The sequence below is a fragment of the Callithrix jacchus genome, chromosome 10, assembly GCF_049354715.1.
Source record: "Callithrix jacchus isolate 240 chromosome 10, calJac240_pri, whole genome shotgun sequence".
NCBI lineage: Eukaryota > Metazoa > Chordata > Mammalia > Primates > Cebidae > Callithrix > Callithrix jacchus.
The window spans coordinates 21,898,424-21,923,407 of NC_133511.1; the positions used below are offsets into that span (position 1 = coordinate 21,898,424).

Genomic DNA, 24,984 nt, shown 5'->3' on the forward strand with positions numbered 1-24,984 from the left:
TTGCCTTAGCTCCTGGTTTCCACTCTTACAGATCATCAACAGATCACTCACATGTGCTTGACCTTTGGAAATACACTTGTGTTCCTAGGAAGTACATGATCATTTGTCACTGCCATTTACCAAGTGTTAGCAAGATAAATAGCTACCTGGGTAAGCCTTGAGAGCAGCCACTAGCCCATTTGCACAAGATGTGATACAATTTATTCCAGAAGGGCCACAGAAACAGTAAGATGCTGAACAATAAAACCTGTTAATAGAGGCATACGTTCTGGAGCTTTAAAAAAACAACAAATAGATGATGACATTTTATGCTTATTTCTAAGACCCCAGAAACCTAAAGCATAATCTATTCTAGATTGCCTGTTCTAATTTACAGTAGCATTCCTATGAACAAAAAAGAAAAACGATAATTCTAAAACATGTTTGATTCATAATTCCCCTCCACACACACAAATGCACACAGACACACAAACACACACACTTGTGTGTGCACAGACACCTGCCTCTAAAATTGGATTTTGCTGCAGATAAATTTTAATTAGTTTTGTCCCCATACACATACTCCAGGTTTAGGAATATGTGTGATAATGATGGGTAAAGATAGCCTGGGATTTTTAATTGTCATAGTTAATCAAAAGGCGACTATATACAGGAAAACAGATTAGAGTTGGAAAGAGTAGTAAAAGAAAAAATGTAATTGTGACTAGAAGAGAAGAAAAAACATACAACAAAAAAATAAGGATAACAGTCTGTATTACTAGACACAAGCGTCATTTAGTGGTCTTAATTACTCCCATAGAGATTGTCAATACATATTCAATATATAAACACCTCCAGAGTAGGGGCAGTTCAGATTTGAGGAGGACCTTAAATAGCTATATACATTATCCTAAAGGAGCTTCTATTTTCTGAAACTGCAGGTTGCTTTCTTATCACCAGAGCCTGCAGTTACTCATCAACATTAAATGTAGAAAACTTGCTACAGCTATAATTAAAACTCTGGTTGGTACCCACATTAGTGAGTTGATGTTAATGTTAGCCACTCTGTTGTTTTGAAACTTATAATTAGTTGGAAGAGAAATAAAATGGCAATGTTTCTTGTTATTCATATAACTTAAGTGTCCACACAAAGCCTGAATGGACTTTAGTCAAGGATTCCATATATAGAAGCCTTTCAGTTGCTGGAAAGTTAGATCACCTATAACTGTGTAGTATGATTCAATGAGCTCGTGTGAAAATGGCAAGACTATTCAGTGATGTAGCCTTCATTAGAACATTCCAGCCCTGCTGGAAAGGCCACTTGTTCACTATGTGGGATAAACTGCTAAAACAATGGTCAGTCCTGCTCTCACTGACCAAAACACCTCCAGGGATCCTGTATGCTACTCGGGCCCAGAGGACCTGACTCTGTGTGCCATGATTAACTTTCCTTGGCCCTAGTTCATCACTCAAAAATGTCTGTCTTTCGTGGAATCTTAGCTTGTGACATTTTTTGAGTAAAGTCAAGGTAAAAAAATTTTGGAGCCTGACATACTTCAGGAATTGTGGGTCACTATTCCATCAACAATAAAAATATAAATAAAAGAAGGCCTCATTCAGAAGAAGAAACCAATCTGTCATCAATGTAACAGACATAAACTAGAAGAGTTAGAACGATGATGTTGTCTTTTTTGAAGTCTAGGTCCTCAAATCTCTCTCCTCAGCATCTCAATTCCTTTAAAACAAAATTCAAGTAATGAACCTGGAAAGATTAAAGTCTAGGGAAGAAAGAGTATGGCGAAAGGAAGACCAGTAGCTTAGGAGGAGAAACGGGGAGAGGAGAAGAAGGGTTATATCATGATTAAAGCTTCCATCATGCAATCAATCAAATGCGGGATGTAAAAGGCAATCATAACGAAAAGTACAAATATTCACTGCATACGCTTAGAATCTAAGACTTGTAGAAAAAAGTAGACTATTAGTCATCACTTCAACTGTCCCCTCATAGAAACTAAGGCTCAAGGCTCTCAAGTGACTAATGGGCTGTCGTAGAGTACAAGAGAAGCAAAGCCACCACCATAACCTAAGAGCCAAGGTCAGAAAACCAAGCAAAACCATGAAATTCTCTTCTTTTTCCTTAAAGAGCATTCAAAGAGATAAAAAACTAATCTCTTCTAAGGCAAAATGCATACATGTATACAGTAACTCATAGATAAGGGTTTTTGGTCTAATAATCTAACAGCCTCAATTTCTTCTACTTGTGGACTCTGCATTTACATCCATGCTTTGTCAATTACTTTATGTTTCCTGGTTCAATATCCCAAACTAAACTCCAAATACTTGAGGGAAATGTCTTTTTCTTTTATCAATCTCAATTCCTTACTGTGTTCACTGTGATTGATAGTGTCCCATAGAATAACTGAAAAGTGGTTAACACAAGTCTAACTTCAGTTTTTCCTTAGGCAAGGGGGATTTATTGAAGTTCAACAATCTTGACCCACTGCGAATGTCACTACCAAAATTCTTCATTTGAGATATTGATAATAAATAATCTGTACCTTCTTTCATTTGTATTGCAGTGATTGTAATGTTTCAAAGCAGATTTTATGGCTTCCATTTCATTTGGGATTTGTTTCATGAGTAGACCTCAAAGAACATTACAGCTACAAATCTGCCAACTGCCCCACCTGCCAAAAAAGGTTATATCCTGGGTCTTGATGTGTTTTGGTAAACTGGTAATTGGTTATTCCGACTCTAGGCATGGAAATCTCGATTCACAATTCACTGCATTAGAATATAACAACAGTCAGCACTGGAGACAGTGCTCCATTGACAAAGTATATCAACTCAGACTGTAAAAAGATCTAGTCGGTAAAAATACAGACCTTTTTAATCCTTGTAGTGTTGAGGGAAGAGATCTCAGTGTCCTTCCATGACCCCCTCCAGTAATGTGTCCTTAGTGTTTATAGCAACCTCCCATCCTGGCATTTCCTCATAATTTAGCATTCTTGGTAAGGCTGAAAGGAAAGCTGAATTTTTCACTGGAGGTAGGTCATGCTGACAGTGATAGCAACTGACAGGAGACAAAAAGCAACCAAAGATACAGTGTTGAAAAAGTCTCATCAAGGTAGGTCACCCACTCATGGAAGGCAAGTGAAGAGGGAGGGAGAAATATAGGCTTATCACTTAAGAATCATCAGGGACAACTACATTATCTAAGTATCCCTCTTCATTTCTACCTCCTCTAGTCTCCCACTTCTATACATGTGTTTTTAAGCCAGTACATTATTTTAAAATACTTTATGATAGTTCTCCTTATCAGTTCAAGGTACAGCAGTCCCTACCCTGCCAAGTAGAGGTAGCTGCTCCCCAGGGCACTCGGCTACTCCTTTTACTATAGCACATACATATTTACATGACTTTCTCCCCCCAAAACTGTGAAACTGTCGTGTGTTACAAGCATGTCTTATTCATCTTTCTACCTATCTGCATGGTGACAGAGCTAGCCAGCTATCTATTAAATTCATAATTCTCCCCTAATACAGAGTTGTTGCTGCGAAGCTGCTACCAAGCCAGGGACTACATTTTTCAGATCCATTTCCATCCAGATGTGGCCATGGGATAACCATTAGCTAATGGAAAATGAACAGATGTGCATATTTCACTTGGAGGATTTTATAACACATCATGTGTATGTGTTAATTATTTATATTTATTTATTTATATTTTATATAGATAGGTAGACAGACAGAGAGAGAGAGAGAGAGAGAGTCTATCTCTGTCACCCTGGCTGGAGGGCAGTATCATGATCTAGGCTCACTGCAACCTCCACCTCCTGGGTTCAAGTGATTCTCCTGCCTCAGTCTCCTGAACAGCTAGGATTACAGGTGCCCACCACCATGCCCGGCTAATTTTTTGTATTTTTAGTAGAGACAGAGTTTCACCATGTTGGCCAAGCTGGTCTCGAACTCCTGACCTCAAGTGATCCACCCACTGTGGTCTCCCAAAGTGCTGGGATTACAGTCGTAAGCCACTGTGCCCAGCCATATTTTTATAACATGCCACAGTCTTTGGCTTGCTGCCAGGTAAGTGGATGAAGAGGTTGATAAAGAGTAAGGAGCTGGCGACCTCTGTGATAGAAAGAACTTGGACTCTTGAAGTTCTTTCCATCACATTATCACTTGGACTCCTGAAGTTCTCTCCATCACTGTATCAAGGAAAAACCTACTACGACCAGAGACAATGTATTGGACTATTACAAGAGGAGAAAATAGACTTCTATCTTTAAAAATCTTTATATATTTTTGGGTCTAGTTTTTACTGAAGTATACTCTAACTAATACATGAATTGACTAGAGTGGCATATATAGGTGTTCATGATGGTTAATAACTGAATAAGGCACTTGCCCATTTGCCCATGGAAGAGCCTGAACATTTCATACTTTCCCAAGAAAGATTATTTATGAATTACAGCTCATGAAATTATATGCAATAATTGTTATTATGGAAATCTTCCCAGAATGCTATGTGAAACAGACTAATGTGACTAGGGTTTTATTTAATCTTACAGTTGTTTCTTCAAATTCATAGATACAAATTTAAGGTTTTTTTTTTTTTTTTTTTTACTGTGGGAGAATGTTGAGGTTGCCATGGCAACAAGTTAAAGCAACAGCGTGTATGTGATGTACTGAGATGCTTGGTGCTAGCCATGCCAGCAAAAAAATAAAATGATTAAATCACACAGAAAGCCAGACTAAGGGCTATGGTGTGATAGTCAGCCATTTGTCTTTCACCTTCTATTTATTATAATGTAAGACACTGATTAGTTGATAATTTTGACAATATTGCTAGTTCTGTAATGAAATTAATTTTATAATAAAGATCATCATTCTAACCACCCTATCCCCACCTGCCTGAGCGAAAAAAAATACACACACAGACACACACACACACACACACACACACTGCATAACAACATTTCAGTCAGCAACATACTGCATATATACAATGGTGCTCCCATAAGGTTTTAATGGAGCTGATAAATTCCTATCTCCTAGTGACGTCATAGCCATTGTAACCCTGTAACATAACACATCAGCTTTTCCATATTTAGATGTGTTTAGATGCACAAATACTTGTGTTGCAATTGTTTATAGTGCTCAGTACAGTAACATGCTGCACAGATTTGTGGACTAGGAACAATAGGCTGTACCAAATAGCTCAGGTGCGTAGTAGACTGTACCATCTAGATTTGCGTAAGCACACTCTGTGATGAGCACACAGCAATGAAATCACTTTACAATACAGTTGTCAGAACATATCTTCATTGTTAAGTGAAGCATGACTATCTCTTTTTGATGCATAATTCTCTCCTATCCATTTATATATCTATTCATGAGAGGTTTGGGAGCAAATTTTTAAAATAATTACCCCAACTCTCTGACTTATTTTGCCACACAGACAGGACCTTTACTGATTCCTTCTCTGCAGACCAGGAACCTATTTTTCTGCCACATATTTGCTACTCATTCAAATTATCATCATTACCTTACAGAAAATTAAGCAATTCAAGCAGTGCCATCCAACCTTCCCCAGGGATACTATTCTTCTCTCCAAGTGACCCTAAAGCTTCAAAGTGTCTAGAGGCACTGACACTTGTCTTGAGACAGCAAAAAAGACAGGTGACTTGGATTACCATGCAGGATCCAGAATAAGCATATGGTCAGCTAGTGCAGAGTAGTTTGGCAAGCAAAGGTGATTTGGGGTGACTAATATTCCTAGCTTTCTTTCAATGAGTAAAATAAAAATAAATTATCCAGATTTATTTTCTCACTAAAGCCCTAGAAGGTAATTCAGAAAAGCCTTCAACTCTTGGGGTTAAAAAATAATAATAAACATGACATCCCCACTTTTAGCCTAGGGTCCCCCTTTTTTCGCCATCTCATTCTGTCATTTTTGTTTATGTGCTGATTAAGTAATTTCTTCTCCAGCCCCCTCCTTGCTTCATTCAGAGACTATATGGACCCAACTTCCTCGAGAAGAAACCCAAGCTTTGAGAGCCCCTTCCCTAACTGGGATAGCAGGAGCCATGCAGGAAACAGATTCTGACCCTGTGAGAAGTCATTACTATATTGAGAAGCATGACACAAAGGATGCAGACCCTCAACTCCACTGCAATAGTACAAAGCATTTTAATATAGAACAAAAAGGTATATGCAAATGTAAAGAGGAATTAAATTCAGTCACAATGCCAGACAGTCTCCAGTGCCCCCGCTCCCTTGACTGCTCCTTCTACAAACCAGGGTCAAAGGCATCTGACGTGGCTCAGTAGCCAAAGGAGATCAATAATGCTAAAGAGTAGTGTCTGCAGTAAGAAACAAATCATTGCAAATAGATAAAATGGTCTCTGTGCTCAGGGCTCCTGATGAAAACCCCACATCTGCCATTTGACATTAGCCTAATGACACCCCCTCCATAGGAGAGGGAAATAAGCAAGAGAGATAGGAAAAGAAAGAGCAGGAGCCAGAGGTGATATCACAGGATTGTGTTGTCTTCAACTGAGAAGCCCCAAATAGCTGTGTCCATCTGGCTAATTCAAGGAGAAATCATTGAGGTCATAAACTATTTTTAGAATCACTGGTGATAAACTATACATCAGTTTCAAGAGATCATAAAGTAGCTTAGTGAAGTCAACAGAAGGATAAACAAAAAGCTAATTGTATTTAATGGCCTATACTTATTAAGTACTTACAGCATACACAAGATGCATTTTACTAATAAGAAATATAGGTCGGGCTCGGTGGCTCACACCTGTAATCCCAGCACTTTGGGAGGCCAAGGCAGATGGATCATCTGAGGTCAGGAGTTGGAGACCAGCCTGGCCAACATGGTGAAACCCCATCTCTACAGCAAATAAAAAAAAATGAGCCAGGTGTGGTGGCTCATGCCTGTAATCCCAGGCATTCAGGAGGCTGAGGCATGAGAATCGCTTGAACCCAGGAGGCAGAGGTTGCAATGAGCTGAGATTACCCACTGCACTCCAGCCTGGACTACAGAGTGAGACTCAGTCTCAAAAAAAAAAAAAAAAAAAAAGGAAAATATGAGGCTCAGAGGAGTTAAATCACTTTCCCAACATCATAAGATTATAGATGGTAGATCCAGAACCAAGGTCTGCTTCACTAAAAAGCCAGATAGTGGTCTTAACCTCAATGTTGCCTCTGTCAAGCTTCATTTGTAGATACAATTAAATATTGTTTTCAAAGCATTTCTTATCCTTGTGGTCTTCACCAGGTAGAGGTCATTAGTGTGCACCTGACCTATCTGGATTCATAGCCCCTGATGAAATAAGGGGAAAAGTGTCTCTAAAGGTGATTGTGCTACCGGAGTATAGGGTAGAGCCATAAAACAATAGATTGTAGGGAAATTTGGTCAGCATAGAGATTTAAGCCTAGTACTATGCCGTTTGTTTTCCTTGGCTAAGTCTGTTCAAAGAAAATTATGCTGTTGAATTAAAGCAATAAACTGGTGAATTCTAATGTGGGCCACTTAAGCTTCTGTGTTTTTGTTGTTGTTAATATATGACATAAAATCCTTCACTGATAGAAGCAAGTATGGGAGACAGAGAACTGCTTGTGAAGAAATAAATTCCATATTGGGAGTGTACTTCTGCCTTTTCTATAGGCAAAGTGGCCTCACTATTCCCAACCCTCTTGACTCACTTCACAGTTGCTACCCTAGCAGTAAAAAAAGAAAAATTCTAAATGGCCAACATCCACTTTGTTTTACTTGTGGTTGAAAATTACTTTTCTGCTTTATGAAGGAAACTAAGATTTATTGAGCGGGTACAATACATTTCTTATTCTAGGCGATTTATACATACTTTGTCTCACTGACCTCTCACAACTGTCTTTTGAGATACTACATGCCCACCTTTCAACTGACGGAACTGGAGTTAAAGTGATCAGTTCACCTGGAGCAGCAATCTGTGTGGTTGCATAGGAATTCAAGTCCATATTCTTGGGATTTTTAAGTCAGTACTCCTTACTCTCTTCCTTGGTCCTCTTTAATGATTTAGGTCCTTGTCACACCTCTTTGGGTTAGCATTCTAAATTTCAGCAGTCATAGTTCAATAGAGCAGAAGGTATAGATCAGAGCTGTCCAATCTTTTGGCTTCCCTGGGCCACATTGGAAGAAGAATTGTCTTAGGCCATACATAAAACACACTAACACTAACAATAGCTGATGAGATTTTCTTTTAAATCTCATAATGCTTTAAGAAAGTTTACAAATTTGTATTGCACCACATTGAAAGCCTTCCTGGGCCACACGTGGCCCATGTGTCATGGGTTACACAAGTTTGGTATAGAAGATTAAGCTGAAAAAGTGTACAAAACAAATGTCTATTCTTGAAGTAATGCTTTGTCTAAACTCCTAAGCCAAATGGTTTATCTCTATCTCTTTCAACTAAAGTTGGAATATAGAAAAATCATTTCAATTACTTAAAAGTTTGGGTTAGCTGATTCCAGGTTTCCAGAGACTTAAAGATAAGCATCTTATGTCAAAAAAAAAAAAAAACTCTATTACATAGTGAATAATTGGCAAAGAATAAGAGAGGAGGGGGTATAACACATCTTCAGCCTCTGGGAACCACAGATGTAGAGGAAAGAGCTTGACCTGGAAGTCATCCAGTCCCAAATGAGAATGCTGGATCCACCACTGGGTAAAGCCGAGAAGTCATTTGATTTCTCTGAGCCTACTTCTCTTTATCTTTATAATCTAAATGATGTCACCAACCTTAGGGTGTTGTTATGGGGGCCAAATGAGATGATACATACAAAACGCCAAGCATTATGCCTGGCACATAGATACGTTCAGTAAAGCTTAGTTTATTTCCCAGTCCCTTCGGATATGGCTTTTTATTAATACAGATCTTTTTAATTTATTTTAAATTTTTGTTATTTTTAAAATATTTGTACATTCTGGGGTTACACGATGATATTTTGATACATGTCATATGTAGTGATCAGACCAGATGAATTAGTATATCCATCATTTCAAATGTTTACCATTTCTATGTGTTGAGAAAATTCACTACCCTCTCTTCTAGCTATTTGAAAATATATATTAACTACAGTCATCTTACATTGCTCTAAAGCACTAGAAGTCCTCTCACATCTGCTTGGTATAGCCACTATGAAGAACAGTATGACCATTTCTTTAAAAATGTATCCAGCAATCCACTACTACATATTCTTTATTTATTATTTTTATTTTTTGAGACAGAGTTTTGCTCTGTTGCCTGGGCTGGAGTGCAGTGGTGCAGTTTTGGCTCACTGCAACCTCTGCCTCCCAGGTCCAAGTAATTCTCCTGCCTCAGCCTCCCAAGTAACAGGAACTACAGGCACACACCACCACGCCCAGCTAATTTTTGTATTTTTAGTAGAGACAGAGTTTCACCATGTTGGCCAGGCTGGTCGCAAACTCCTGACTTCAAGTGATCTTCCCACCTCAGCCTCCCAAAGTGCTGGGATTACAGGCATGAGCCACCATACCTGACACATTACTGGGTATTTATCCAAAGAAAAAGAAATTGATATGTCAAAGAGGCTTCTATACCTTGATTTTCCCTGCATCACTATTCACAATGACCAAGATATGGAATCAATCCAAGTATCCAACACCAAATAAACGGATAAAGCAAACGTGGTATATGTGCCCAGTGGAATACTATTCAGCCATAAAAAAAGAATTCATTCCTGTCATTTGCAGCAACATGGATGAGAGCCTGGAGAACAATATGTTGAGTTAAATAAGCCAGGAACAGAAAGTTAAACACCACATGTTCTCACTCACATGCGGAAACTAAAGAAGTTGCTCTCATAGAAGCAGAGTAGAATAAAGGTTACTACAGGCTAAGAAGGGTAGGGGGAACGAGGACAGAGAGATTTGTTAAATGATGTATCTGTTTATCACAGTTGGATAAGATAGGGTGAGGGCATGTGCAGTGCCCACTGTAGTCCAGAGGAGAGTCCATTTAGAGAGGAAATTGTTTCTTATTCTCATTTTCTGCCAATTTAATTGGTTGGAGGAAGAGGCCATTTATAGTCTTGCCATTTATAACCATGACTACACTGGTATTCATGGCTGGGAAGGTGGCACTTCAAACAAAGAATGTCTGACAATTGTAAGGCCAGATGATTACTTTACTACTATTTGTTGTGTTGTAGAACAGATCTCCATATTGTGTCATTTGGAGTCGCTCACAACTGCCTGGATCCCACAGATGGTGTCTCCGCTTTTATACTGCCCTACTTTCCCAGAATCTCTACATCTCCAGGGCCATTACCGCCTCCTGACTCTCTTGCACTTATCCTATTATGCTATTATCCTGCACCCAGCACTGGCTGTTTTATTTTCTACTTTCTGACACAATATTATGGTCCTGAGTTGCAGCCTCCTAGATAGTGTCTGCCTGCTCGTTGTTTCTGTACTTTCCTGGGGAAAAGGGTGGCGCGGAGGCTCCATTTGTATATACATTATCCAAGGAGAGACAACGCCAAAGCATTCCAGTGAGCGGGAAGCATATGACTGGGGATGCTGCAGGCAGAGGGAGAGGTAGAGAACTCCAGTTAACAGAATTAAAACCCATAGTCTAAAGTCCCCACGTACTCTGATACGTAAACAATCCAAACTGAAAGGGAAAATTAGCAATTAGCTGGTAAATTCTTTTTACATTCATTCTCCTTTGTAAAAGTCACTTTGGAGTATTAATATCAAGAGTGACTGCCTACACAGAATTCTCTGCCTCAATTACAGCCATATTTGTGGATAGACTGAACAGGCTGGAATTCAAGGGTTGTTTGAATCCAGTGTTAGGTTCAAATTACAGTTTGAGTTTCAAGCATGAGTTGTGTCATCTGAATTATAGTCTTAGTTCTGCAATGAGTCTGCCAGATTACTCAGTGTCTTTTGAGCTTCCATTTTCTCATCTATATAATGGGAATAATACTGTCTATCTTGCACAGTTTTAGGAAACATAAATGAAATATATGTGAGCTTCTGATTTCATGCCTGATCCATGATCAAGGCAACTGGTCTCTTTAACCATCCCCTTTCCTTCTTTAACAATCAAATTCATCATCACTCCACCAATCCACAGCAATTCATTATCATATAACTCCAACGGCCTATCTTACCAGCTAAACTGAAGTTTCCATAGGGCTGGAATCATTGCATTTTACTCAGCCCAGGGACTTAAACTAAAAGGTCATTGAATATTAGTGGATTAGGAGAGAGTGGGATGATAAACCTGTACAACTGATGAGTTCAAGGGAAGAGAAGATCACAGTTTTCTTAATTTGATTTTGTAGCCTGTTCTTATACCAATTATCATTAATAGTACCCTCTTCAAAAATATTCCTTCTCCAATTTATGTACAGAAAATGAGAGAGAAAGAGAGAGGAAGAAAGGAAGGAAGGAGGGCGGGAGGGAAGGAGGGAGGGAGGGAGGGAGGGAGGGAGGGAGGGAGGAAGGAAGGAAGGAAGGAAGGAAGGAAGGAAGGAAGGAAGGAAGGAAGGAAGGAAGGAAGGGGAAAAGACAAAGAGAGAAAGAAGACAATCCTTAGAAGCTTCCTATGCCAAATAGCAGTCTCTGGCCTTTCATCTTAATCAGAATGTTCACAGAAAAGCAACCAACCACTTCTAGGAACAATTATTACTAATTCTCTTTAGTAGTAAAGATACTGTAAGGCCAGATGATTACTTTACTACTATTTGTTGCAGGCATCATAAAGTTTGAATCAAACTCTGATTTACTATTAATTCTCTTTGGTAGTGAAGATAGCTAGTAGTAGTAATACTATTATTACTATTAGTTTAGCAGCAATGCTACTAAATACTAGTAGAACTAGCATTATTACTGCTAATAATTATAATTAACTACTAACCACTTCTAGAGATAATTAAGAAGGAAGATGTACTTTGGGGAAAGAGGGAGGGAGAATCCCTGCCTCCCACAGCTAAACAAAACTGACTTTTCAATTCTCTGACATTTTAATATTATCAGTGTTACTATTACATTCCAATGATGAAGCAGAATGAAAGTTGACGGTGTATCTTTCCTGAACTCTCAAGCAGATCATAATCAGACATTATCTTTATGTACTGAACACCTACTACGTGTTCCTAGCTCAGCAGCCCAGAAACTAATTCAGATCAGCTTACCCCCATGGGATGAAGTCTGAGCCATGCATGATAAAGTTTGAATCAAACTCTGATTCAGAAGGAAGGAACAAGCAAGCCGCCTCAAAAGGAAGGAAAAGGGCACCGGCCCCCAGTCTGGGAGGGACAACGTCTCGACCTCTCCTCAAAGGAAGTCTTAAGTGTGGACCCAGGTGCTGCTGAGGGGGGCCTGGTAGGGCGGGGGAAGATAAAAGGCTTTCTGGAGGCCCTCTGACCCCAGCCATCCCACGGGAAATGAGTGAGGAGGCTGCTGGCTGGCAGACAAGCAGGTGTGCCCTTAAGAAGCCACGGAGATTAACCGGGGCTTATCCAAACCTCTGCAGGAGGCAAATCTCTCCTGGTTCTCTCAGGAGACCTCAGTGCTCCTCTGGCATCAAATAAGCCAGATGCAGAATGAACATAAACTTGGCCTTTTGTGAATCTAGGGCCCCAGATTGGGGATCTGGACACCAACATACTCACCAGGGCCTTAGAGGGAATACATTTTTAGAGAGCAAATTTTAAAAAAGGAAAAAGAGGGAGAAAAATGACTTCAAGGCAGGATCACAGATAGATGAAGCTTCACTTATGTGTGAATCTTTGTCTTTGGAGCAATTGTCTGCCACCCATATTAGACCAAAAACTGCTTTTGTCTCTAGAAAACATGACTTCTGGAAAAAAATGTGTGATATTTGCTCTTTAGTAAAGGTAAAAAAAAAAAAACAAACAGAAGACTCAAAGGTTGAGAGCTCTCTTTCTCAGAAACTCCAAGGGAAGAAAGCAAATTAGCAACTTTAACAGTGAGAGGAGGCGGGGAAGGAGGTCCCCATGGGTGTAGAATATGTCAGCTTTGTACTGTGTCAAAGTATATGATGTGCAAGGAAGAGCAGATGCAGCAGATCAAATACGCATTGAAATTCTGATTCTTCTATGTATCTGCTGTGTGACTTTAAATCAGTCAACTAACCTCTCTGAGCATGAAACATGCATCCCACCCTAAGATGACCCCAGCAATGGCTCCTTCACAGAGCAGTCTGAGCATTAATAAGATAACTTATGTAAACACCTGGCATGGTAACTAGCACACAGAAGGCACTAAACAAAAGTTAGCCCCTTCTACTTTTTCCCCTCTTTCATGAATCCAATCATATATATATGATCTACATAAATAGGTATTATACATTACATAGCTACTATATATTATATTAAATGATGTATTACATATTTTATATATCTACAATGTATATTATATAATTGATATAATATATAATTGATATATATCATTTATATGTGATTGATATGTATCACTTATATAAGTCACAGATATCTATTATATATCTCATATATCATATGTCATAGATATTAATTATATATCATATACTATAGATTTATATAAAATATATAATACATATTATAGATAATATATATCCATAATATTTCATATATCTTTCTCATATAAAGCAAGAAATAAAATCCTTACTACTTTGAACTTGTAGAAACCCATTCTCATCAGGATAAGTCACTTGCCCAAACATTACATAGATGGAAAAAGCAGAGGTTAGAACACAGACCTCCCTTATGCCCTTGCTAGATCTTGCTGTTTAATTGGCACCACAAAGATGGCCTAATATCCAGTCTCAGAACCATCCAATAATGGCCACAGCAGAAGAGGGACACTGGAATCAGATACCAGTATATCACAGGCCACTTCTTACAGACGTGTCCATCAGGGAGATGGTAGTTGTAATTGTCTCTCAAAAATGGTGGAAACTGGCTCCCAAAACACGTGGGGCTTATAGAGTATGGGTGGGACTGGTAGGGGTGGTACTCAGTTTTTTTTTGAGACAGGTCTCACTCTATTGCCCAGTCTGGAGTACAGTGGCACAATCTCGGCTCACCACAAACTTCACCTCCCGGGTTCAAACAATTCTCCTGCCTCAGCCTCCTGAGTAGTGGGATTACAGGCACACGCCACCACTCCCAGCTAATTTTTTCGTATTTTTTAGTATAAATGGGGTTTGGCCATGATGGCCAGGCTGATCTCAAACTCGTGACCTCAAGTGATTGTCCCACCTCGTTCTTTCAAGTGCTGAGATTACAGATGTGAGTTATCGTGCCCAGTCTTAATAGTTTTAACTAGTAGTGTTACCAAGAGCTCTTTTATCTTTTAAACTGGCTGTGCCACATATATAAGTATAAGACAATTCACTCTGGAGAGGCTGAAAATGTGGAGCTGTCTCTAATTCAATAACAACAATAATAGTGATTTTCTTTTCTTTTCCAAGCCCTCTCTTCACAAGCACTCACGGCAAAAACAGGAATATAACTCTGAGGATTGATGCACGGCCTTCCCTTTAACTATCCCGATTATTTTTGTGGTAGGAAGTTTCTCTGAGAGGTCAGGTTGTAGTAAACCTTGTCTTTGTTCCCAGAAATAGTTGAATTTCTACTCCTGTTGGAATTGTCTTGTCATCAATATCTAACGTTTCACAATTTTAGAACTAGAAGGAATCATGTACAATGGTAATTTTCCCCTCTTGCTTTCTAAATGATGAAATTAAGGGAGACTCAGAGATTCAGAATAACTCACCAAAAGACAAGAAACAAACGTGGCCAGCTGTCCACCTTATGCTTTGCCCAGTTTCAGGGACCCATGTGTGGATAAAAGAAACAATCTTCTTTGGCAATCTTTATTTTCCCCACAGAGCTAAGTGTGCACAGAGCCATGCTAAAGGCACTTAAGTCCAAAAGAGCACAATTATTATGACAAATATGCAAATAGTTCATTAAACATTCTCAGGAAAAAAGTAAATAAAATGCCAAAAACCCCTTGAAAGCTTTGCAAACAGCATTGTCTTTTTAATTTAGAGCTTTCTTTGTGGATTGTCGAAGCACTTAAAATTTTTGAAACTGCTATAATTATTATTATTAAGCTAGCAAGTCACTAAAACTATAATATTTGGTTTATTTTCATTATATCTAATGAAGTTGTTTCATCCAACTAAAGTTAACTGAGCACTTATTATGTGCCAGGTAGATGATAAGTGCTTAGAATACAATAATGAAAAGCCACAGTCTCTCTGCTCAAGAAACTCAGTCTAGGGTAGGGTAAAACAGGTACTACACAATATAGATCAAAGACCCAAATGTAAGACCTAAAACTATAAAACTCTTAGAAGAGAATATAGGAGAAAATTTTCATGACACTTGATTTTACTTGAATGAATTCTTGGATATAACAGCAATACTACATGTAACAAAAGAAGAAATAGATAAACTGCATCAAAGTTAAAAGCTTTTGTGGACTAAAAGACAAAATTAACAAAGTAAAAAGACAATTCATCAGATGGAAGAGAACATTTGCAAATCATAGATCTGATAAAGGATCCAGAATATATAAAGCACTACTACAACTCAACAACAACCAAAAACAGACAAACTGATTCAAAAATGAATAAAGGACTTGAACAGATATTTCTCCAAAGATATGCAAGTAACCAACAAGCACAGAAAAAAATAGCATCACTAATTATTAAAGAAGGGCAAATCAAAACTGTGATGAGATACCACTTCACTCCTATGAGGATGGCTACCATTAAAAAAAAAAAAAAAAAAAAACAGAAACTAGTAAGTATTGATGAAGAGCTGGAAAAATTGAAATCCTTACTGGGATGTAAAATGGTGCCACTTCTATGGAAACTAGTGCAGTGGTACCTCTAAAAATTGAAAATATGATTACCACTTGATCTCTCAATTCCAGTTCTGAGTATGTACCAAAAGAAATTGAAAGCAGGGACTCAAACAGAGATCTGTAGCAGCATTATTCTTAGTAGCCAAAAAATGGAAGCAAACCAAGTGTCTTTGGATGGATGAATGAATACATAAAATGTGGCCTATACATACAATGGAATGTTATTCAGCCTTAAAGCAGAAGGAAGATGGGACACATGCTATAACATGGAGGAACCTAAAGGACATTATGCTAAGTGATACAAGTCAATCACAAAACAACAAATATTGTATGAATTCACTTATATGAAGTATCTAGAAGTCAAATTCCTACATACAGAATGTAGTAATGGTGGTTTCCAGAAGCTGAAGAGAGGGAGTGACAGATAAACATTTTTAATAGATACAGAATTTCAGTTTTGCAAGATGAAGAGTTTTGTGGATGGTTAGTGGCAATGCTAGCACAATGGTGTTAATCGGCTTACAACTACTGTAGGTACACTTAAAAACTGCTAGATGGAAATTTCTATGTTATGTATTTTTTTAACCAAAATTAAAAGGAACATACAAGCACTACAATCACCATTATTAGTAAACTCACCAAATGGCAGCATAGGTCTCCAGGGACTATATTAGGTGGAATCCCTATAGAAATCCACTCATAAAGAAATCTTCAGATTCTACTAAAAGTATAATATGATATACTAAGAGTAGAAGAAAAGAAGTTTTGTTGAAAAAAGCTGGTAAACTGCAGAGCCCTATCTAGTCTTTTTTGGTGACCATAAAGCTCACTAGAACTTTATAAAACCAATAATGCTAAATTTTTCCATTAGCAAAAATCATTTTAAATGCCATTTCCATTTCTATAGAATATACACATTAGGACAGACAAACATTAGTTTTTGCCATTGACTGATGAGAGGCTATGCTTCATCGTATATGGCAGGGGCATGGGTACACTCTTCCAGGCATGGAAATCTTTGTTGTCGTTTGGTACATGTTAAAAAGAAATGTTAAACTCGCTGGTAAGGACTTACCGGTTGTACGTCCTCAAGGAGACGCTCTAGATCTCAGTTCCTCTTAGTAGTGAAAGTTTTCCGGAATGTGATCATCTTGGAAAGAGGTGAACAACTGGAAGTGTAACACCAGGATCTTCACTGAGAATGAATATAAGAAAGATCAATTATCTAAGATGCAGGTAAAATAATTTCCCATAACACCCCAACATTCATAAATGTCATCCAATCTATCAGTGCCCTCAAAAAGCCACACCTTTACTCATAGCATTTAACAAACTCTCCTTTTATGTCTTCTCTTTGCTGGATGCTGTGCTAGGTTAGGAATATGCATAAACAAGACACAATCCCTGGATTTAATAACCTTACATCCTAGAGTATGATGAAGCACCAAGAATCAACGACAACGTCATTATATGGGATATATTTTGGTTTCGTCTGCATAAGCTAAAGAAAGCACACACGTCTCACCTCATACCACTTTCCAACAAGACAGCGAAGCCCACAGAAACAAAAAGTGAATCAAGTAATGCCACTTGATTCATTTTGTTCAATGAGGTTACTCTCTTAAATCCACATTCTCTGATGCCCAGGGTCCCCCTCAGGAGATGCCCAATCTCTGTCTGAACTTGGTTGGAGCCAGAAACCAAGACTGAGATTATAGTCTCCCATTCTCATTGAAGCTCATGAGGCTCCCAAATAGGAAACACTCCCTGTCCCTTGGCCACAGAATAGGCAGTCATTTGATCAGAAAGGCCCAGCCAGCTAGTGCAAATGGCAAATCCATCAGCACCATTATCCAAACGGTAAGGTTGGCAGTATTGTCTTCACGAATTAAAAATGACACATCACAACAATTACATGGCTCCGATAGTCATCACTGTCTGACATGCTGGTTCAGCCTAATTCCCAGACTGTTTCAGACACCCAAACAAATTAACACATTTCCTAATGAGACAAAATTGTGTTGCTCTGTGTGTGTGTGTGTGTGTGTGTGTGTGTGTGTGTGTGTGTAAACCTCCATACAAACACATCATCATCAATTAAGTATTTATCAGAGTTCCGCTGACCTGCGACAAGCATCAGCAATTGGCCCTTGGAACACTGGTGTTGGCTATTTTTAAAAGCCAGCTTCTAGCCTCGGTCAATGGAACATGTTAAACCTCAATGAACAGCTCTCACTATCTTTTGTACTGGATCCATACTCCAGGCTGAATGAAGCTTTTAGAACCAGCAAGAACCAGATGGCCCTCCAAGATCATTTTGAATGTTTGGATCTGAGTCATTTGTATGCGGAAGCCTTCACAAAATAGCAATCTGGGGAACATGCTCCAGGCTGAGTCCAGCTTTCCAGACAGCCCATCTTTGCCTACAATTGAGAAGACAAGCACAATATTGTAGGGTTCCACAAAAATATTGCAGCGTATATCTATATGTGTAGCACCAAATACATGGAGTGTCCCAGTCAGGCTGTCACTACAATGGTAGTTCGCCACCACTCTTCCTCCTCACTCTCCCTAATTATTTTTCTTTTTTCTATTGTACCCACAGTTTCTCTTCTAGCACAGGCATAAAGCCAGCTTTGTGAATCAGCCAGCAGAGGGTACTACAATACTGGTGCAATAATCCAAATCACAGCAAATTTACAGCTGAAAAAGATTTAAACTAATTAAAAAGGGCTTCACCATTATTACGTGCTTGGAGCTTTTAGCCAGAAAGACGAGGGCAGTGGGATGGAAGAGATGGAACCAAAACTGGTAGACAGGGACTGCTCATCAGAAGAAGAGGGAAAGCAGGAGTGTAGGTTCAGTATCACTAGTCCAGGGGTGAGGGAAACCTAGATTCAAAAATGAGAAAGAATCAGAACTAAGGGGTCAGCCACTTCTACTTGGGGGTCAACCACTTCTATTCACCCTAGAGAAACTTTTTTAAATACCTGTAAGTGAACATTTATAACAGTTCTATTTATAATCACCCCAAACTGGGAACAACCCAAATGTCTTTTAATCAGTGAATGAAGAAACCAAGTGTGGTATATCCATACAATGGAATACTACTCAGTGATAAAAAAGAGGAGATTATTAATACATAGAGTAACAGGGGTGAATCTCAAAGACATTATGTTTAGTAGTAGAAGCCATTGTTGAAAAGAAAGTTACATGCCTATGATTCCATTTAGATGACATTCTCAACAGATCAGCAGTTTCCAGAGATTGGGGCTGAGGAGAAGGTATAACTATGAAGAAATACCATGAAAGAATTCTTTGGAGTCATGGAACTGTTTTGTATTTTGTTATTGGTGGTGATTACATCAATCTACACGTGTTAAATTTATAGAACTGTAAACCAAAAAAATTAATGTCAGTGTTTCAACTGAATGTAAAATTCTTTCATTAATGGTATGTTAAATTTAAAAAAGAAAATTTTGAAAAGAAAAAAATACATTAAAAAAAGATGGAATCTGAGGGCTGAATGGTATAAGCAGACAAAGAGCAAAGCCAATTTGTTGTCTCATCAAGAATGTGCAGAGGAGGTAAATTATGAGAAGACAGAGTTGAGTTGAGACTTGGAGGACAGGCTAACAGGAAATTGATGAGAATATCAGGTTCCTCACACTCAATTTGTTATTGTGAACAGTGTTGTTTCATTGACTACCAACCAGCAGCTTCAGCTGAAGGGACCAAAGAAGCCACCTGGCCCCACATGGTAGTGATGGAGCAAGAAAGTCACTAGTCAGAGTTGGTGCAGGACCAGAATCTGCCCACCCTTAGGAGCCAACATCTACGATGGTGTAGAACAGAATCAAGTTAATTCTGGTAGCCATCATCCACGACAGCAGACAGCCTCAGTGTAATTCTTCACCTCACTCGCTGGTAGGGATAGGCTCATTATCTTTGGTCAGGGGTTTAGTTGAGAGAGGAAGTGACCAACAAAAGCTAGATAAATCTAATCTAACCCTCTCATTTACAGATGAGGAACCTGGGAGAGCAGAGTAGTGTGAGTCCTCCAAATTGCACAGCTTCTGAATGCCCATTGGGGTTCTGTATACTGACCCGGGACCAGGGACCAGGGATGGTATTTCTTCTCATCTGTCCTAGGTAGGTGAGATTGTGTTTTACATTTAAAAGATAGCGAAACGAACAAAGGTGACTCCACAGTGTGCCTTTAGAATCCATGGAAAAATATACTACCTTCCATAAAACTCTTGTGGTTCTTTTCTCAAATGAATTGCTTGTGAATTCCTGTGTCTGATTCTTATATCAGCCTTCTCTTCTTCAAGCTATTCAATCCAGTGATTAGACTGCTGATTGCAAATAGTCCAGGAGTTCTTATCTATCAAATTGCCTTTTAAGCCTACCTATGTTTTTTGTTTCCGCCTAACTCGCACATGGCAAATGTGGTGCTCTTAGATTAAATGGTATGTGAAAAAAGTCCTGGTTGAGAAGTTGAGACACAGGTTTTGCTCCAGATTTACTGATAACTGCATGTGAGATTTTAGGTAAGTCTCTTTCTTCCTCGGGGCCTTAAGTTCCTCCTCTATAAAGTGAGCCAGTTATATTTGAAGTTCTTTAAGGTACTTTCTAGTCTTGCAATGTTTCATTTCTGTATTTAGTCTTAAATGTAAATGATAAATACTGAAACTAATGCACAAAAGAACTGATAATTTTCAGTTTAATTAAAAAAATATGTACTTACAGTCTAATTTCAGGCTATATACTAGCCTTGAGGGATATTAAAATAATTAAGAAATAAACCCTACCTTAAAGGACATACAATCTTTTGGATTAGAACAAGAGTCTGGAGTCAAAGGGTATAGATTCAAGGACACTGCTCTACTTGGAATGACTCAGACCACTTATTTAACCTCTCTAAACCTATTTCTTCATCTATAAATTGTGAATAATAACAGCTCCTGCTGGGAGTGAAGAACAAATGGGAGTGTGTTAGTTTTTGTTATTAAGTCATTCATATTACTATCCTGCCCTCTTGAAACAGCAGTTTTCTTTGTTGCCCCATAACTTTTGGCAAATGATCTCCATTTGTAATCTCTCAAAGCTGAATAAGCTATTAAGACCTTCAGATGAAACTCAAGTTTCACTTCTCTAAGAAGACGTAACTGTCTGCTCCAGACAACACAGATCTCCCTTGCCTCTGGTTTTCTGTTGCCAATGTTTAGCATTTCAATGGTACTGTCCATTGCTTCACAATTGACCTGGGTATCTATGGTTTTAAGCTCTCCTGAACTCCAGTTCTTTATGTTATCAATTGCCTATAGTAACTTCAAATTCTGCCTGTATCAAGTAGAATCCACAATTATATCCAGAAACCCTACTCCTCTTCTTGGGCTTATTTCAGTTTATAGTATCTCGGTTACTTAAACTAAACACCTGTTTGTCATGTTTCCTTTTTATTACACCCTCATCCAATCCATCTTATGTAATTCCAACTCATGTGTCTCACAAATCCATTTTTTATCACCTCCATTGTCACAGCCTTACTTAAGTACCTCTTGGCTAAATTCAAGCAATAGTAGAGGGAAGGAATTGTCAGTATTGCCTAGCAAGCATTTTTCAAAATGCTTACCTTCCCATAACCCCGTATCACATCAGAAGTGTGGTTGAAGGAGAAGACAGAAGAGTGCAGGAAAAAACAGGCTTGGGTATTTTGCAAAAGTTTTTCAGGTTATTCTTATAGATTTTCCATTCCTGTTGAGAATCACTGTCTTAATCTTTCTCCTTCCAATCTTTCCGGTCCCTCCTGCCCAAGTTACTTTTCAAAACTTCCAGTTAATCAATAAAGGCTCCTCATTGTCTTTCTTCAGCCTGGCTTTCACATCCTGCTCCAGGCCACTCTCTTGACCTTGTTTTCTTCAATTGCTTCCATGCCTTTGCTAGTCCATTTGTATTTGCATAAAGAAATACACAAGGCTGGGTAATTTATTTAAAAAGAGAGAGAGAGATTTATTTGTCTCATAGTTCTGCAGGCTATAGAAGCATAGCAGCTGGGTGCTCATGCCTGTAATCCCAGCACTTTGGGAGGCCGAGGTGGGCGGATCACAAGGTCAAGAGATCAAGGCCATCCTGGCCAGCATGGTGAAACCCCATCTCTACTAAAAATACAAAAATTAGCTGGGTGTGGTGGTGTGCACCTGTAGTCCCAGCTACTCAGGAGGCTGAGGCAGGAGAATCGCATAAACCCAAGAGGCAGAGGTTGCAGTGAGCTGAGATGGTGCCACTGCACTCCAGCCTGGCAACAGAGTGAGACTCTGTCTCAAAAAAAAAAAAAAAAAAATAGAAGCATGGCACTAGCATTTGCTTCTGTTAAAGATCTCAGGAAGTGTCCAGTCATGTCAGAAGGTGAAGGGGGTACAGGCACATCACATGGCTAGAATGGGACTCAGAGAGAGAAGGGAGAGGTCTCGGATTCTTTGAAACACCCAGATCTTATGTGGACTAACTGAGCAAGAACACTCATCATCAAAGGGATTGCACGAAGCCGTTCAATAGGAATCTGTGCCAATGACCCAATATCCCCCGCTAAGCCCCATTGCCAAACATTTGGGATGACCTTTCAACATGAGATTTGGAAAGGACAAACATCCAAACCATATCATTTTCCCGTGACCCCTGAAATCTCATGTCCTCATATTACAAAATTCAGTCATCCATTTTCAACGATTCTTCAAAGTCTTAACATGTTCCAAGGCCAACTCAAATATCCAAAGTCCAAAATCTCATCTGAATATGAGATCCTTCTATCTAAGAACCTATGAGATCAAAATCAAGTTATTTATTTCCCAGATACAATAATGGTAGAGGCATTTTGTGGACATTCCCATTGCAAGAGGAGGAAGTTGACCAAAAGAAAGGGGCAACCGGCCCCGTGAAAGTTTGAAACCCAGCAGGGCAGTCATTGAATCTTAAGGCTCTAAAATAATCTTCTTTGACTCCATATCCTGCATCCAGGGCACACTGGTCCAAGGGGTCGGCTCCCAAAGCCTTCGGCAGCTCTACTTCTATGGCTTTTAGAGGGTGTAGCCCCCATGGCTGCTCTCATGAGATGGAGGTGAGTGTCTGCAACTTCTCCAGGCTCAGAATGTAAGCTGCCATTCTTGGGTCTGGAAGGCAGCAGCTTTGTTCCCACAGCTCCATTAGGCAGTGCCCCAGTGGAAATTCTATGTAGGGGCTCTAACCCTACATTTTTCCTCTGCACTTTCCTAGTAGACGCTCTCTGTGGGGGCTCTGCCTCTGTAACAGGCTTCTGACTGGGCACCCAGGCTTTCTCACACATCCTTTGAAATCTAGATGGAAGCTGGTTAGCCTCCTTCACTCTCACATTCTGTGCACCTGCAGGCCTAACGTGGGGAAGCTGCCCTGCACCTCCTGGAGCTTTTGACCTGAGCTGCACCTGTGGCCCTTTGAGCTGAGGCTGGAGCCAAAATGATTAGGATGCAAGGAACATCTTCCCAGGGTGGCATAGAGCAGTAGTACACTGGGCCTGGCCCATGAAATCATCCTTTCCTCATAGGACTCTGGGCCTGTTATGGAAGGGGCTGCCTTGAAGATCCCTGAAATGCCTTCAAGTCCTTTTCCCCACTGTCTTGGATATTAGCACCTGGCTCCATTTTAGTCATGCAAGTCTCTCTTGCAAGTGATTGTTCCACAGACCACTTGTATTTCTCTCTTGAAAATGCTTTGCTTACTTCTTTATCACATAGCTAAGCTCCAAATTTTCAATCTTAAAGTTCCAAAATTAAGTCCTTTATTTGCTCCTATATCTGATTACAGGTTGTTAGAAGCAGCCAGGTCTTGAATGCTTTGCTGCTCACCAGATATTCTAGGTTATTACTCTTAAGTTCAAGCTCCTCAGATCTCTTGGGTATAAGCACAATGCAGCCAAGTTCTTTGCTAGGGCATAACACAGGTGACCTTTACTGTAATTCCCAATAACTTCCTCATTTCTGTCCCAGACCTTGTCAGCCTAGCCTTCACTATTTATATTTCTATTAGCATTTTGTTCACACCATTTAACTATTATCTAGTGTGTTCCAAACTTTCCCACATCTTCCTGTTTTCTTCTGAGGTCTCCAAACTCTTCCAATCTCTGCTCATTACCCAATTCCAAAGTCACTTCCACATCTTCAGATATCTTTATAGGAATAGCAACACCCCACTCCCAGTACCAATTTTCTGTTAGTCCATTTGTGTTGTCATTAAGAAATATCTGAGTCTGGGTAATGTATAAAGAAAAGAAGTGGCCGGGCGCGGTGGCTCACGCCTGTAATCCCAGCACTTTGGGAGGCCGAGGCGGGTGGATCACGAGGTCAAGAGATCGAGACCATCCTGGTCAACATGGTGAAACCCCATCTCTACTAAAAATACAAAAAATTAGCTGGGCACAGTGGTGCATGCCTGTAATCCCAGCCACTCAGGAGGCTGAGGCAGAAGAATTGCCTGAACCCAGGAGGCGGAGGTTGCGGTGAGCCGAGATCATGCCATTGCACTCCAGCCTGGGTAACAACAGTGAAACTCCATCTCAAAAAAAAAAAAAGAAAAGAAAAGAAGTTTGCACTGGGGCACAGTGGCTCACACCTGCAATCCCAGCACTTTGGGAGGCTGAGGCAGGTGGATCACGAGATCAAGAGTTCAAGACCAGCCTGGCCAACATGGTGAAACCCCAACTCTACTAAGAATAGAAAAATTAGCCAGATGTGGTGGCACGTGCCTGTAATCCCTGCTACTCAGGAGACTGAGGCAGGAGAATCACTTGAACCCGGGAGGTGGGGGTTGCAGTGAGCCGAGATCGCACCTCTGCACTCCAGCCTGGGCAAAAGAGCAAGATTCTGTCTCAAAAAAAAAGGAAAGCAGTTTCTCAAAAAAAAAAAAGGAAAGAGATTGAATAAGCATGGTGCTAGCATCTGCTTCTAGCAAGGGCCTCAGGAAGCTTCCAATCATGATGGAGAGAAAAGGAAGTACGGGTGCCTCATATGGCAAGATCAAGAAGGGGTAGGTCTGAAACTCTTTTAAACAACCAGATCTCAT

The 24,984-nt window shown here is 39.6% G+C and overlaps 1 long non-coding RNA gene across 18 annotated transcripts in view; it reads right to left on the reverse strand.

The window, feature by feature from the left end:
* The window catches only part of LOC108593745 (uncharacterized), a 363,338-nt gene that overhangs the window by 187,853 nt on the left and 150,501 nt on the right, over positions 1 to 24,984 (reverse strand). For 17 of the 18 annotated variants that reach the window (XR_013523113.1, XR_013523096.1, XR_013523106.1 and 14 more), the window contains exon 2: positions 16,964 to 17,083. This is a non-coding gene — a long non-coding RNA (uncharacterized LOC108593745). Of the gene's footprint in view, positions 1 to 16,963; positions 17,084 to 18,627; positions 19,328 to 24,984 lie in introns of those variants that run through there. The other variant, XR_013523105.1, reaches the window with a different exon arrangement.